The sequence below is a fragment of the Trichechus manatus genome, unplaced genomic scaffold (assembly GCF_000243295.1).
Source record: "Trichechus manatus latirostris isolate Lorelei unplaced genomic scaffold, TriManLat1.0 scaffold00112, whole genome shotgun sequence".
In the NCBI taxonomy this organism is placed as follows: Eukaryota; Metazoa; Chordata; class Mammalia; order Sirenia; family Trichechidae; genus Trichechus; species Trichechus manatus.
The window spans coordinates 2,430,870-2,445,665 of NW_004444048.1; the positions used below are offsets into that span (position 1 = coordinate 2,430,870).

Genomic DNA, 14,796 nt, shown 5'->3' on the forward strand with positions numbered 1-14,796 from the left:
TCATCAGAACGTATCCAATAGTGCTCGCTTCAGCAGCACATATACTAAAATTGGAACGATACAGAGAAGATTAGCATGGCCCCTGCACAAGGATGACACGCAAATTCGTGAAGCATTCCATATTTTTTTTGGAAAAGGATAGTGAGAATAGCAGCACAACTGGAAGAATGTAATTGATGTCACTAAATTGTACATGTAGAAGTTTCTGAAATGGTGTATCTTTGGCTATGTATATTTTCACCAAAAAAAAAAAAAAAAAAGGTCCTCCAAGGTCAAGAAGGGAGAATGTTGACACGTCGTGGGTTTCTTAACCAATGTCATAAAACAATATGTGTACTGACTATTTAATGAGAAACTATTTGTTTTGTAAACCTTCACCTAAAGTACAATAAAAAAAAAAGTATCCAACTTATGAACAAGATCAATCCATCAACAAAAATAACTGCAATTCTCACTGCAGCACTTGTTACTCTGCATTTTATCAAATCAAGGGAAGAACAACTAACATCTATTGGAATTTTACAGTTGACAAAATGCATTCATGTAATCCTTGCAAAAACCCTATCAGTCAATTTTATAAATGAGGAAAGGGAGATTCAGAGTAGTTAAATGACCTGCACACAGAAAACCCAGATGAGTGACTCTAGGTCTGCTCCCCTACCATGCTGTTAAGGAGCCCTGATGGTGCAGTGGTTAAGCGCCGGCTGCTAAATGAAAGGTCAGCAGTTCGAACCAACCAGTGGCTCTGTGGGAGAAAGATGTGATAGTCTGCTTCCGTAAATATTTACAGCCTTCGTCCCCACACGGGGCACTTCTACTCTGTCCTACAGTGTCTCTATGAGTCAGAATCGACTCGATGGCAATGGGTACCATGCTATTTCTAAAGCAGCAATACAAAACCAAGGAGAGGTACCTTATGGGGCTGGTAAGTAACATAATTTAAACCATTAACAACTAAGAGATTATAGAAATAATATAGAGAACTTTCCTAGAAAGCCAATTTTTATTGTCCTTCTCCTCTCATTTCCAATAAGAGATGACATGGGGATTTAAAGTACAAGAAAAAAAAGAAAGAAGGAGGAAAGGAAGGACTTAAGAAAGGAAGGAAGAAAAGAAGAGGAGGATAAATTTACTAACTTAGCTAAATAAGCCTACTCCCTTCTCTGGCCTATAGCCTGTGATAGCAATATGCAATGTACAAAGCAGATTAAAGAGTAAAATCTTAAAAATTAAACAAAAAATACAGAATTAAAATTTGGACAAAAATATTAAGATAGAACTGCTAAAATTTATTAAAACTGCCAGGATTCCATGGCACTATTAAAAGTTATCTATGGTAAACTTACTGCATTATTATGGAGATACTAAAAATTATTTACAAAGTCAATTTCAACTTAATTCAAATTTGAAAAAAAATGCGTACCTAATCCACGCCTCTTTTAAGGATGCACATTAATTTTAATTTTCCTCTTTCGTCATCTCCCCAGGAAAATTGTTCCATTTTTTAATACTCCTCAACAAAACCCAAATCCTCTAGTAATTTTAACAAAAACTCCAACAAGATAAAATAGCACTCAACTACTTTCTCTGAATCCAACACTTTGTTGAACCTTTTCCTATTTAAATCAACCCTTCTAATATTATCCCTGGTAATGGAGCATCCTGAGGAAGCTTGGGGATATGCATATGGAGGATTTGGTCACGGTGATGCCTGAGGTCCACTCCAACCCAAAAATCATATAATCTGGTGAATATTCACTTTGTTGTTAAATAAATCTGCAAAATTATGGTCTTTTTAAACGTATTACTACGTAAGTTAATTGTGAAACTCTACGTGTATATTTGATTATGTATGTTTATTACTATTGATTGAAATAATCTATTTACAAGTAACTGTACACATCTACAAGTGGCTAGGCACACTAGTCTTGAAAAGCCACCAAAAAAAACTCACATGATAAAACCCCTTGAAATAAGTGTTATTATAATGAAAACTGAAGCAACCTCTGACCAATACTAAGCAGGAAAAAAATAAAACTACTTTTAAGATAGTTAGACCCTGGAAAGATTGATAAATAAAATCTAAAAAACATAGAAATAATTTTTCCATTTGGACAACTTAGCTCAGAATTAATGATTCTAAAAGGCCCTGTTCATTTTTCATAATTTAGAAAGAAGAGGTAGGCCAATCTAAAAATGGATACATTTTTGCATGTCGGTTAAAACAGATGCACACAAAAACACGTGAGAGATATTGTGTTGTGTTACTATAAAGTAATATGACATATTTTAAACCTATCAGAATCTTTACAGACAAATAAGTGTGGCCATTCTAAGAATTCAACCTAAGAAATTATACACTCATCGTTCTATTGCTTTTATTCGCTTCAAACACTTTTGGAACCCTTGTTTTAAGCATCCTCCAATTTACGATGACCCAAGAAAATAGTCCTGTTATTTCAGTTCCATAATTTGTACTACTCTATCTCCTCCCCCCACTTTGAATTACCTGCCTGCTTTATTTGCTGAACTTGGCTCAAATATATCTTTTGACTATTCTCAAATAAAAAGGCTTTCTTCATAGTTAGAAAATTTGCCCACTGAGGTTATCAAAAGAGTGTTCCTCATGCTCCACGGCAGCTCCAAAAGACAACTTCCCAAAATATTCTGGGCAATTTCAGTATCATTGAGGTAAGTGGATAGCCTTGAAAGTGACTTTGCTGAACTAGATTCAACAATCCCCTAATTTCTCAGCTTTTTAAAAACTGAATTAGTTTCTAGTCACCTGATTCATAAATGTATTGCAACAAGCAAAAAATACAAACATTTTTAAGCATTTTATTTCATCCAGATATATACACTGAGGAGCAATTTTTTTTTTAATTTAAAAAATAACAATAATAACCAAAATTAACAGGAGGACATTTTGTGCAGAGGAACTATTTAAATTGACAGTAAAAGTTGGACCGTACAATCACTTCGTTAATTAAGCCTATTGAGAGGAAATAACAAATGAAAGTAAAAAGAATATGGCTTTTTAAAAACAGGAGCCATTGCTGTCCTTTCTCTACATTGCAGAAAAGAATTTATTTAAGGGAGTGTTCCCTTTTATCTAGAGTCCCTGGGTGGCACAAATGGTTAAGCACTGGACTACTAGCCAGTAGTCCAGTTCAAACCCATTCAGAGGTGCCTTGAAAAACAGGTGCCTTAAAAAACAGGCCTCGCAATCTTCCTCCAAATCCTATGAAGCAGTTCTACTCTGCACACATGGGATCACCATGAGTTGGAATCAACTCCAGGGCAACTAACAGCAGCAACAATGCCCTTTTATCTATCTCTTTAATACTCAATTTATCTCTGCTTATCAAAAAACTCATATTTTTTCAGACAACCAAAATCTCTAGGTTTTGGTGAATACCTGATTCCATAGCCTTCTCTGCCCTACCTTGCGGTCTGCTGACTTGGAATTCAATCCATCACATCTGGAAATATATCAAGAACAAGCAGAGTTGAACCTATTGCCTTCTCAACATGCAGAGATGATCTAAACAACTATATGAAAATCACTGAAGAAATATAGAAAAATATACCGAGATAGGCAGAAAGATATTATTCGGACTTTGCATCAAGTCTATATTCCCTTTAGATTCCCAAAGATCATGACCACTACCATGAAGCCATTTCATCTGGATGCAAAACACCAAACTCACTGAAGAGAAGACAAGAGAAGGATGGTTTACCAGTCACCAAGTGGAACACTCCAAATTTTCAGGGGTATCAGTTATCTGAAACAAATTCATCAATAATGCCCATCAGAACAGATAAATTTTGTGATGGGTTCAAGTAAAACAGATTACTGATAAAAGAGTCATTAGCAATAAAAAGATTCATGGCTCTCCAAACTGGGATTCCCAACCCCATTGCCCCCGAGTTGAAACCGACTCATAGTGACTCTATAGGACAAAGAACAACTGCCCCTAGGGCTTCCTAGGCTGTAAATCTTTACAGAAGCAGACTTCCACATCTTTCTCCCATGCAGCAGCTGGTGGATTTGAACTTCTGACCTTTCAGTTAGCAGCTGAACACTTAACCACTGTGCCACCAGAGCTCCTTAAACTAAGACTACCATCTTATAGACGCTTCAAACTCCAAATCTGTTCCTAAACGGTTTCATAACGAAAGAAATGGTCATGTGTAAAAGCACTAGATTTGGAGGACACTAAATGAATTATAGGATTTTCAGAGTGAACACTCTAAAATGAATTTACCAGTAGCTAACCAGAAATCAGACGACTTCGGACTATCGGAAAATCACCAGCAACCCTCTCAAACAAAAATCCTTACAATTTCAAGGAATCCTTTTACTGTATTCTGTAACTACTATTTCCATCATAACAAAGCAAGTTGATTTAGAAATCTACGCTCCCAATAAATTTCTAACTTTACAACAAACTATCATTTATTAGTTTTAAATAAAACTGTTTTCTTCACACTTGTGACACATAGATGCATTTCTAGATTTTTCTTTCCATTCCAAGCTAATATGTTAAAAAGAAAAAAAAAAAGACATAGTGAATCTCATATCCTGTTGAGTTTAAACTGTGGTCATTTCCATTTTGTAAGCAAGATGTCTGAGATAAAAAGATAAAGTGCCAATTCCCTAAATGACTCATTGTCAGTGTCAACATTAGAACACAGAACCTCTCTATCTTGGATTTGGAAGATAATTTGATGTTAGTAATTTGATGTAAATTTCTCACATATACAACAGAGTTCTTGCTGCTACATGGAACATGGGCACTTTATAACAAATACCCTAAAGATCTTTAATTGGTAGTTAAGAAATATGCTTTCCTTGATCATCAAGTCTCTTTTAAATATTTTATTGTTAAATACTCGTTTAGGGAAACTAATAAGGTCTGATACGAGAGGGATAAAGAAGGTAAGTTATCTTCAAAATGAAAATTTTCAGGACATCAGTCAAGCAGGCATAAAACAAGTAACTAGGTAATTGAACAATGAAAGCAAACTAGAAATAATATGAAGGCTTTTTTAAAAACTGTTATTGCACACATGCAATAATTACTTCCATCAAGACTTTCATTATACATTTGTTTTTATGGAATCATAATGCACAAGCGCATGCTATTGTTTAAACACATTCACCACATACCCCATAACAGAATATGATCACAATATGTATTAAGGATAATACAGAAAATGTGGCTAAATGCATTCTGTATTATGGTTCCATAATACAGCATGCAAATGGTTCTGACTAAGCAGACGCAGGAGACAGTCGTTAGTGTGCACACTGCGAATGTATATTATGAATAATGCATAAAACTTGACTAAATCCTAATGAGTCCATTGACATCCTATGGGGTCCAAAGGAGGCTCAGATCCCCAAGCATGGCCCTGGTGCATTTCTACCCACCAGTCATTATAAAAAACAATACCATGGAAACAAAGAACATTAAACTACATGAACATATGCTCGTTCTAGGTAAAGGTTTTGAAATAAGCACAAAAATAGAAAGAAACTTTGAAAAGAGAGCTAAAAGTCCATGTTACATCACCCCACTTACAGTTTTTCAAAATCATTCATTGTAATTTAAATGGGACAAAAGCCGTAGTTGAAGGTCTGATATTATTTCTTTTCTCTAGTATTCTTTAGGGAGCTGCTATTATAAGGACGATCTGAGCAATCCTTAAGAAAAGTGACCAAATTCTTAGACCAGGGTTGTAGAAAGTTGTCCTGCTTTGAAAAAGTAACGTTTACAAAAGGAATTACAGTCAATTAAATAAAGAAACAGATATAATGTGTCTGAAAGCAGTCTTTAAAGTGAAGACTCCTTAAAATTCTGGTTTTTAGATAGCTTTTTAAAGAATCAGAAAGAAGCCATGAAGATGTTACTTGCAGCATATTTTTAAAAAATCAATGTTTTTTCCAATAGCTGTTAAACAGCAAGTCTTAAAAACTGAGTCCTTGAAAAGAGACACCATATCTATTATTCCTACATGGATATACCCCAAGATGAACACCTAAACCAACACGTTCCAATGTTCAATGCTTATGAAGCCAAAAATGCGGAGCTGAGCAAGCTGTGGTAGAGGAGATGCACAAATGAAGTATGTGACAGAAGCCTGTGCACCCAAGGCTCTCATTGGAGTGGGAGTGAAAGCAAAGACAGCTGCTCCCTCCTCCATGGGACTCCCAGGGGCTGGTGGGAAACGTGCATTCTGAGAACACGTCCCCAGAGTGCAGAGAAGAGGCGAGGCCTGGCCACTTGGGGAAGCAGCAGGCCAAGAAAAACCTTGCACTCTCAGAAAACATGCAAGAGCAAAACGTTGAAGTGGGAGTCTGAGTTAAAGTTCTGGGATGGAGTTCTTAAAAGTATGCCCAGTTCCACGAGGTTTCCAATCCATTTACCAGGTCCATGAACCAGGCTCAGTCACAGGCAATGGCCCAAGCTGGAGGCTGCCACAGAGCCCAAAGCATGGAAATGTACAAATACCTCCAACAACAAATTCTAAAAGGCAAAGCAATGTACCATTCCACATTTGGGCTAGAATCAGCCCCTGGGTTCCTTGAAATGGTAATTTTGCTCATGTTATGTGAATTGAGAGCTCCCTGGAAGGCCCCCTTCAGCAAAATAATATTGCCATGTTTTTCCTCTCTCTCTCTACCAGCATAGCCAGAAATTCTAACTCGAAACATTTATAAAAAACAACCCTTCATAAGCTTCTATTTAAAGCACAAATACTCCTGGGTACAGTTAACTAAGGAAAGTAATGATAAATTTGTGTTTGTTTTCCATTTGTTTCCTTTTGCAGAAGAAGAACTAGGACAATAGAAGAGACGGGCATGTTTGGGATACCCTGTGATTTAAAAACAGGGTAAAAGGTTAGAAAGATGGGGACCTGCTGACAGATTAACTTTGCTTCTCTGACTGGTCTCAGATTGACTCTGGCACAGGCACGGAGTCTGTGATGAGGAATTAAGATTTTTAATGGACTCTTAAATTTTAAAACTTTCTCAGCACACCATTATTATGTTTGTATTTACACCTGGGTAAGCGCAGTCACTTCAAGCACAGCATGAAGTATGAAAATCTTACAGAAAAATATGGCATCTGTTGTAACCACTTTTATTATTTCCCTTGTTCCAAAATATGCCTCATGGCAAGTGCAACAGAACAAAGTCCAGTTCCTGATACAACAATTCCATAAAGCTATTCTGCCTTTGAAACCCATTCTCCTCCACAGCTTGTCCCAGCTACAGTATCAGGGGCTGACAGTTGCTCCCCCCTCCCAGTGTGTCTTCACCCCTCCCAAATGCCACCAAAAGAATCACAGAAAGTCTCCCAGTAGCACTTTGCTTCTCAGCAGGAAACTGTACTGTTTGTGATATCCATTTTGATACCAACCTAAATTAGGCCTCTGGAAATAGGTAACGCATAAAAAGAAGCGTTTTGTGTCACCAAATTATTATTATAGGTTACTGTTAACCCTTGGCAGATAGAGGTGAGCTATGCAGCTCCCCACTGAGGTGACTATTTGTCGTAAAATCACAGGCCCTACCTCAGACGATATTTCAGGTGAGCCTGAGATAAAGCAAATATCTGGTTGACCTATAGGATTCTGCTAGCTAGTTTAAGTGGGGAAGCTAAGAGAAATGCCAGTTAAACAAAAGGACCAGCACAGCATGCGGAGCCAGCAGTCTGCTGCACAAGTTTAACAGCTGACAGAACCTAGAGAGAGAAAGAGAGATGGAAAGAAAAGCAGATCACAGTGTTTTACTATCAGACCGATTTAAGACCCTTCTCTTCAAAAGCTCTCCCTGCAAAGACACGCAGGATTTAGAGGGGCAAAAGTTCAGAGCAACAATTATTGTTCTCAAGAGGTCATTGTGATAAAACTATTAACTGTCCATTTTGAAAAAATGAATTAGAATACTGAATAAATTGACGTTTCTATCTGTTCATAAAGTTCAGATGCTAAATAAAGTTTATTTTTTAAAATCCCTGCTCAAAAATTTAAATTCCTGGCTCATAATTAAAATTCAGCCAAATCTAAGCATCCACCCTAAAACTACCCCGGAACTGGAATCCTAGCATCAGTTCTTGAAAATACGTATCATTTCTTACTGAATTTCAACTTTCTAATATTTGATTCTCCCTTATTCTTCATCTCTACATTAAAATAATCAGCATTCATAATGTTAATAATTATGAACATAACTGAACTCAAGAATCCAAATCAAAGACCACTTTCTATTAGCCTATATTAGTGAAGGAAATGTGCAGAATATACACGTCATCTTCTGAACTTTCAGCACAACTCAGGTCTCTTCTCTATTAAGAACTGTGTAACAGAGGACCATCATGTCATATACCAATAATTTAGCTTTTCATTCTTCTTTATGCATTTTTATTATGTGTTTTTGTAAAAGCTATCACATGCGCCTGACTTATCTCATTAAAATAAACAGACACTACTGAGTTCATATCTCCTGGGGCACAGGAAAAACAATGCAAAATGTAATTCCTCAAATTGGAGTCACTGATATTTATTGAATAAATAACTAAATAACTAAAGCTTCTTCAGTATGAGTATCATAGGTTTATGATGAAAAGCAACAGAATTATTCTGCAGTCAGTAACATGAAAAAAATAAAACAGCTAATAAGAACAACCAAAGTTTTTACAGGGAGAGTAGTAGGCTATGGATACTAGCCAAATGCCATAGCTGCCCAGAGTTTTTAACTGAGTCTCTAAAGTTGAAGGCACAGAACTGCAGAATAAACGCCCCGCTCCCCTTTCCTAGATACATCCCATAAAATGAAAGACTCTTTTTAATGTGTAAGAATGTAGTTTAGATCCACTCTAGTCAGTTACAAGATCTTCAGACTGAGAAAATGCTTATTCAATCCCATTAAACTGCAGTAAAACTGCAGTACAAGACTTTAACACCAAAAGTCCTGGACCCACATACCTCAGGGTGAGGCCACCATATTCTCCCAGTATAATCTCAGTCAAGTAATTCTGACTAGATAATAATTTGACTTACTCAGGACATCTAGATATCATCTGAATGCTGCTACTGAAATTAAAACCCGTATGTTTCCATTTTCTAAAATAATTCTTCAATTCAAATATTCAGCAGCATTTCGTCTGCTCACAGAGCACCTCAGGGTTGACAAAGTCCTTTCTTGAAAGTTTCTGCAGGCTCCTGTACATACCTGTGCAGTCCACTCCCTCTGAAGTTCCTTTTGCGGTAGCTTCCTCCTTAAAAATATTCCTACACCCATGCTGGTTTCTGTATCTGTTCCGTTCAAATTTAGATTCATTGGTACTTTTCCATAGTTACGTTTCTTGTTCAATTGATGTTGCCTTTTATTTATTCTGAAGTTTTCAATGTAAGACAAACAGGAATACCACCTTCTAAAATTACTACTATCCTGCCATCCTCCGATGGAACATTAGCGAGAAGCAATATTCTCCAAAGCTATGAAGCATACACTGCCCTAAATTACATTGCAGTCGCTGCCCTGAGCTCACACATTTTTGAATAGAAAGGCTCCCAGGGATCTCTCTGTACTGACTGCATTTACTGCTTTAAAATATTTTTAACCCAGACTCTAAACTGCCAGCCTTGCAGTTCCTCATGCTAATCCCAGTTTGGGCAGCTGTTCTTAAGGGAAAGCATTCAAAACATTGTAACAGTGCATCAACTTTGACCCTTTTCACTTAAACATGAGACTCTTAAAAAAAAGTCTGAATTCCAGAGGGAATCACTGAACTTTGACCTGCTTAAAATTAGTTTTGTTTTAGTGCCTTCATGATGACTCAACAGGCCAATTTTCCAGACACTTAAGACGTTTCTGCCCCTGAAGATTCCAGTTCAAGTCCACAGCTATGTTTGCTGGTCAGATCAGATCAGAACATTTTGTCCCAGGGTTTCAAGCAACAAATTCCCAGATCTTCATCTCTTTGCCAGATGTTGGCATTACTTGGTATTAAGCTGGATCTACCCGAGTACACATTCATGCTCTCTCTCTCTCACACACACACACACACACACACACACACAATGTACACAATCAGAGGAAAGGCCATCATTTTTTTTTCACTTACAGCCTTTTAGAAAACAAAGTTTTCCACTCAAAATTCAGTCATGTAGAAATGTTTATCAGAATTATATAAACATTACTTACTAGCCTAAGTCTCACAAGAATAAAACTAACTTTTGGTTAACAGTAAGCCTTTCTGAATCTACTTTTCTCAATGGAAGGAAAAAAACCTGCTAGAATCTTATTTTCTAATATGTTGCTGATGTGAGAAATTGTCAATGAACAATTATCATATTGCAAATGAGCAACATCACAATATTATAGTTTCCTTCACTGGAATTTCAAATAGGATATTTTTATCAAAATCTCATAAGTAAAACAAGGTTACCAAAGAACTAGAGATATAATAATAATGCATAGGGAAGAATGAAAAGTTAACAAAGAACTAACAGTGTAGGACATGTTCCGTTTGATTTAGTCTCTTAAAAATGTTCCCTCCATTCAGACAACAAACTTTGTAAAAATGAAAAATTTTATTAATACAAATTTAGATGTTTAAAAAGAAAAAGTAGCTATGAATTTGGAACAATTCCTGCAAAGTCCCTGTGGTATAAAATTTTAGAATAGTACAGAATAAACACACTCAGGAAAAGAAAATCCACTTAACAGTATGAAGCTTCTAAGAAACAAGAAATGTTAACATAGTTAACTAGGATAAAAGAATCAGTATTAACACAAATTAGTCTACTCAAATTACACACCATGTTAAAACAAATCTTTATTGTCTTCAAAGGGTGAGTTAGCTACAATACAAGTGGTGCAAAGGTGTATTCTAGTTCTTCACTATTTAAACACTGGTGAAAAGCACTTAAATTTATCAATTTTCAAAGAGCTACCAATGACATTCTTAAAACACAGGCATTTTTATCCCGCAGTGGCTGAGCGCTGGACTGCTCACCGAAAGGCAGGCGGTTTAAACCCACCAGCTGCTCCACGGGAGAAAGATGTGGCAGCCTGCTTTCATAAAGATTACAGTCTTGGAAATCTTATGGGTAGTCCTACCCTGTCCTATAATAGGTCGCTATGAGTCAGAATCGACTCAACAGCAGTAGGTTTTATGGTTAATGCCCTAAAGCTGGAAATAAGAAACTATGTAAATAGTGTAGATGGTGTAAAAATTGACCACAGCAAAATTATACTGTACTAATTCCAACTCAAATAGTCAGAAAATAACTAGTCAACCTAGTTTCTCTGGCAATCATTTCCTTCATTTCCTACCAATCTAAAAAAAGAACACAATAAAGGTGCTCTAAGAGGAGAAAAACAGTGAACATTTGCACAGATACATTAGCTTGGACCTATTACATTTTCATTTTATTCATAAATCATTCAATTACATTTTCATTTTATTCATAAATCATTCAACACATAAACATTGTGTGAGTTTTAGCGAATGGCCACAGATTTCTTAAATTAAGAAAATATTTGGCATTCATTCCAATTATTTTACATTTCAAGCACGTGTAACTATTTTGGTTCTTTACTGATGGTTAAGAAAATAAGCACTAATAGTTTGAAAACTGGGTCAATTATTTGTATGAAGAAGTCAAGTGAAATGAAAAATTCAAATGCTACCAAATAGTATCTTCAAATGCCATGAAAATTAGTATAAATTAAGGGAGATGCTAACGAAAATACACATACTTACAGATCAGAGAGTAGAGGGCAGTATTTAAATAAATCTATATAGAGATGTTCCCATGTAAGGACCATTATCTGAAGTATCTGCCAACATAGGATTAGCACTGTAGTTGCTTAATTCTTGAATTGTCTTAATAATAACATATGCTGCTAATTATGTTAGGTATTTGGGCTTTGCATTCTAAAAGACATATTTATATTTTTCTTTGTGTACATTGTAATAACCAATATACACTGTTATTAAAAAGCAATGTGACTGGTGTTTAAGCAAACATACCTTGTCATCTAAGTCCCAATGTGGATTTCTTGCCTTCCCAGTGGTCACTTTAAGACACTACTCACTTCTCTAATAATCAGCCACTACTTACAGTACTTTTACCTCCTTTTGAAACTGCTTTCTAAATCTGTAATACACACACATACACACACACACACACACACTTCTAAATATCTTCAATGGTGACAAATTTTCATAATTTGAGAGTCAATTTTAGCCATTTTCATCATTTCAGAAACATATTTATAGCCAACTCTGGTGAATTAAAAAAAAAAAAGATGAATCTTGGTATAAAATGCGATTAGAAAGCTCATGAGATGGATGTTTTAGTCAGCTTGCAAATGTGAAAAGAAAATTTCAAGAGAGGAAGTTTTCCAAAATATTTTAAACAATGGCATGCTTGGAATAAGGGTTTTGCTTCTCTGGGTGACCATCCTGAAAAACAACATTAACATGAATGCGTACATTAAAGTGTGATCATTGTTTTTGTTTTTTATTTAAATCAACCCCTGTTGTAAATATGAAATAGAGAAGATACATTTCTTTAGATGGTTATATATTTGCATTCAGTAGTTTCCACATGGTGAAGTTAACAGTGGGTTGATTTGTAAAATATATAATATAAACTTAACATATATCTTTTGATATTTCAAAAGAGTGACATGTAGTCAAAAGAAAAATCTCATTTTAATAGATATTTACATCCAACCCCAATCTACAGGCTTCTATAAACGTTTTCTCTTACAATAGTCAAAACCTGACAAGAGCTCACTGTGGGATTATGCACAAAAACTGCAAATTTAAACAAGGTGTGATCGTATACTTTTTCACACGTTATTGTATCATGCTACACCAGAACACTAACGTATGCACAGTTCCAAAATAGCTTGGGCTATTACTGCACAGCCTTGAAAACTACTAAAATCCCAACAACAGTGCCTTTCAAAAGCTGTTCCTTCATTACTGCACACTAGTAAAAGGTTGCATTCACTATTTGTATTTTAGAATAGAAAAAAAAAATACAGAAATGTTTATGAGATGGCCTCATAATTCTGAGGTCTTATTTCTTATTGCACTCTACATGGTTATAAAAGTTATTTTATCAATATGATATGACAGTGAGACTCAATACTATTTAATCGACTCAATTATGGAACAAATATGCTTCTTTCCTTATGCTGCCCTACTTTCTTTTGCATTTAAATTATTGATGAAATTGAGATAAAGCATTTCTTTGCTACACATAGTTTAGAAGTAGAGAATTATGTTTCATGGTTAATTTTTAGACTCACGGCGATAAACACACTTGTCCTTTCAAGTAAAGTGAATAGCATGGTTCAAGCTTAAAAGGATGACTTTTCCTTCTTTTTCTATTGTGTTGAAAACATGATGTGCTGAAATGGTAAATACAAATTTAAAAGGAAAAAAAGGTGAACAAAAGTATAGTATAGAAAATAATGTTTCAGGTCCTCCTCAGTGAGGAAACCACTTACACCTAAGATAAAATAGGTTCTGCTTTCCCTCAAGTATTTTGAGGACCCACTTAGGCGCACAGGAGGATGAGGCTCCAAAAAATGATAGAATGACTAATTTTCAGGACGAAGACGTTTCTTACTGAGACTACTCTAATCACTACCTAACTGATGTCCCCTCCCTTCCATTTTCCCAAAAGCCAGAATGATCTTTGTAAAATGCAATCTGAATCCTTAAATTGCTTGCCGTTGCTTTTGTGATAAAGACCCCAAATCGCAACAGCACCTACAAGACCCTACATAAGACGACTCCTGCCTCCTTCTCCAACCACACCTTTCACAACATTGACCCTTCTTTTCTGTGTCCCAACCATACTGGTCTTTAGTTCCTCAATATTCCAAGCTATAACCCACTTCAGAGCTTTGCACATGCTGTTCTCCACTCCCCGTCATCCATACCTTCTTCACCTAGTTAACTCTTACTCCTTTTCATACACCAGCTCAAATGTCACTTTCTCTTGAAAAACTTACCTGATTTCCAAAATAAGTTACCCTATAATATGCTTTTATAGTTCCCTGAACTCTTCCACCAAATACTTCATAGCATTTATCACAATATATACTTACGGCACAATCGTCTTAGCCAACCTACATTTACCAAGTCGCCAGAGTCATTATGTGCTCCAGCCCCTTTGTAAAACATACTATCGGCCATGGCAAGTTAATGGCTACAAGGCCATTACACGTACACAATTCCACTCTCACCACCTTAATTGTCTGTTTGGTCCCAAGCCTGTTTATGTCATTTCTACTAGTTGTTGTAATTGTATAAATTAATTAAATATTACAAAACTAATGAAATGTGAGGGCAAAAAAGAGTGTTTTTAGTGACATTAAACTGAATTATATGGAAAGAAGAAAAGCAAATAGTTTTTTTTTTTTTAATCACTTAATTAAATGGTAGTGACAAAACTGGATGTTCATCTGTAAAAAAATGAAACGGACCCATACCTCACACCATACACAAAAATTAATTCCAAATGGATCAATGACCTAAATATAAAGCTCAAAACTATAAAGATCATGGAAGAAAAAATAGGGTCAACTCTAGAGTCCCTAATAGACGGCATTAATAGGATACAAACCATAACTAACAATACACAAACACCAGAAGACAAACTAGATAACTGGGATCTTCTAAAAATTAAACACTTATGCTCATCAAAAGACTTCACCAAAAGAGTAAAAAGAGAACCTACAGACTGGGAAAA

General features: G+C 35.8%; 1 long non-coding RNA gene and 1 other non-coding gene across 2 annotated transcripts in view; one reads left to right on the top strand and one right to left on the bottom strand.

Moving 5' to 3' along the window:
* LOC111821863 (uncharacterized) overlaps positions 1-14,796 on the bottom strand; it is a 227,856-nt gene that overhangs the window by 179,821 nt on the left and 33,239 nt on the right. The gene's annotated exons all lie outside the window — the stretch shown is intronic.
* Positions 21-127, top strand: LOC111821871 (U6 spliceosomal RNA). The gene has a single exon (XR_002825210.1). It is a non-coding gene; the product is annotated as a U6 spliceosomal RNA (small nuclear RNA).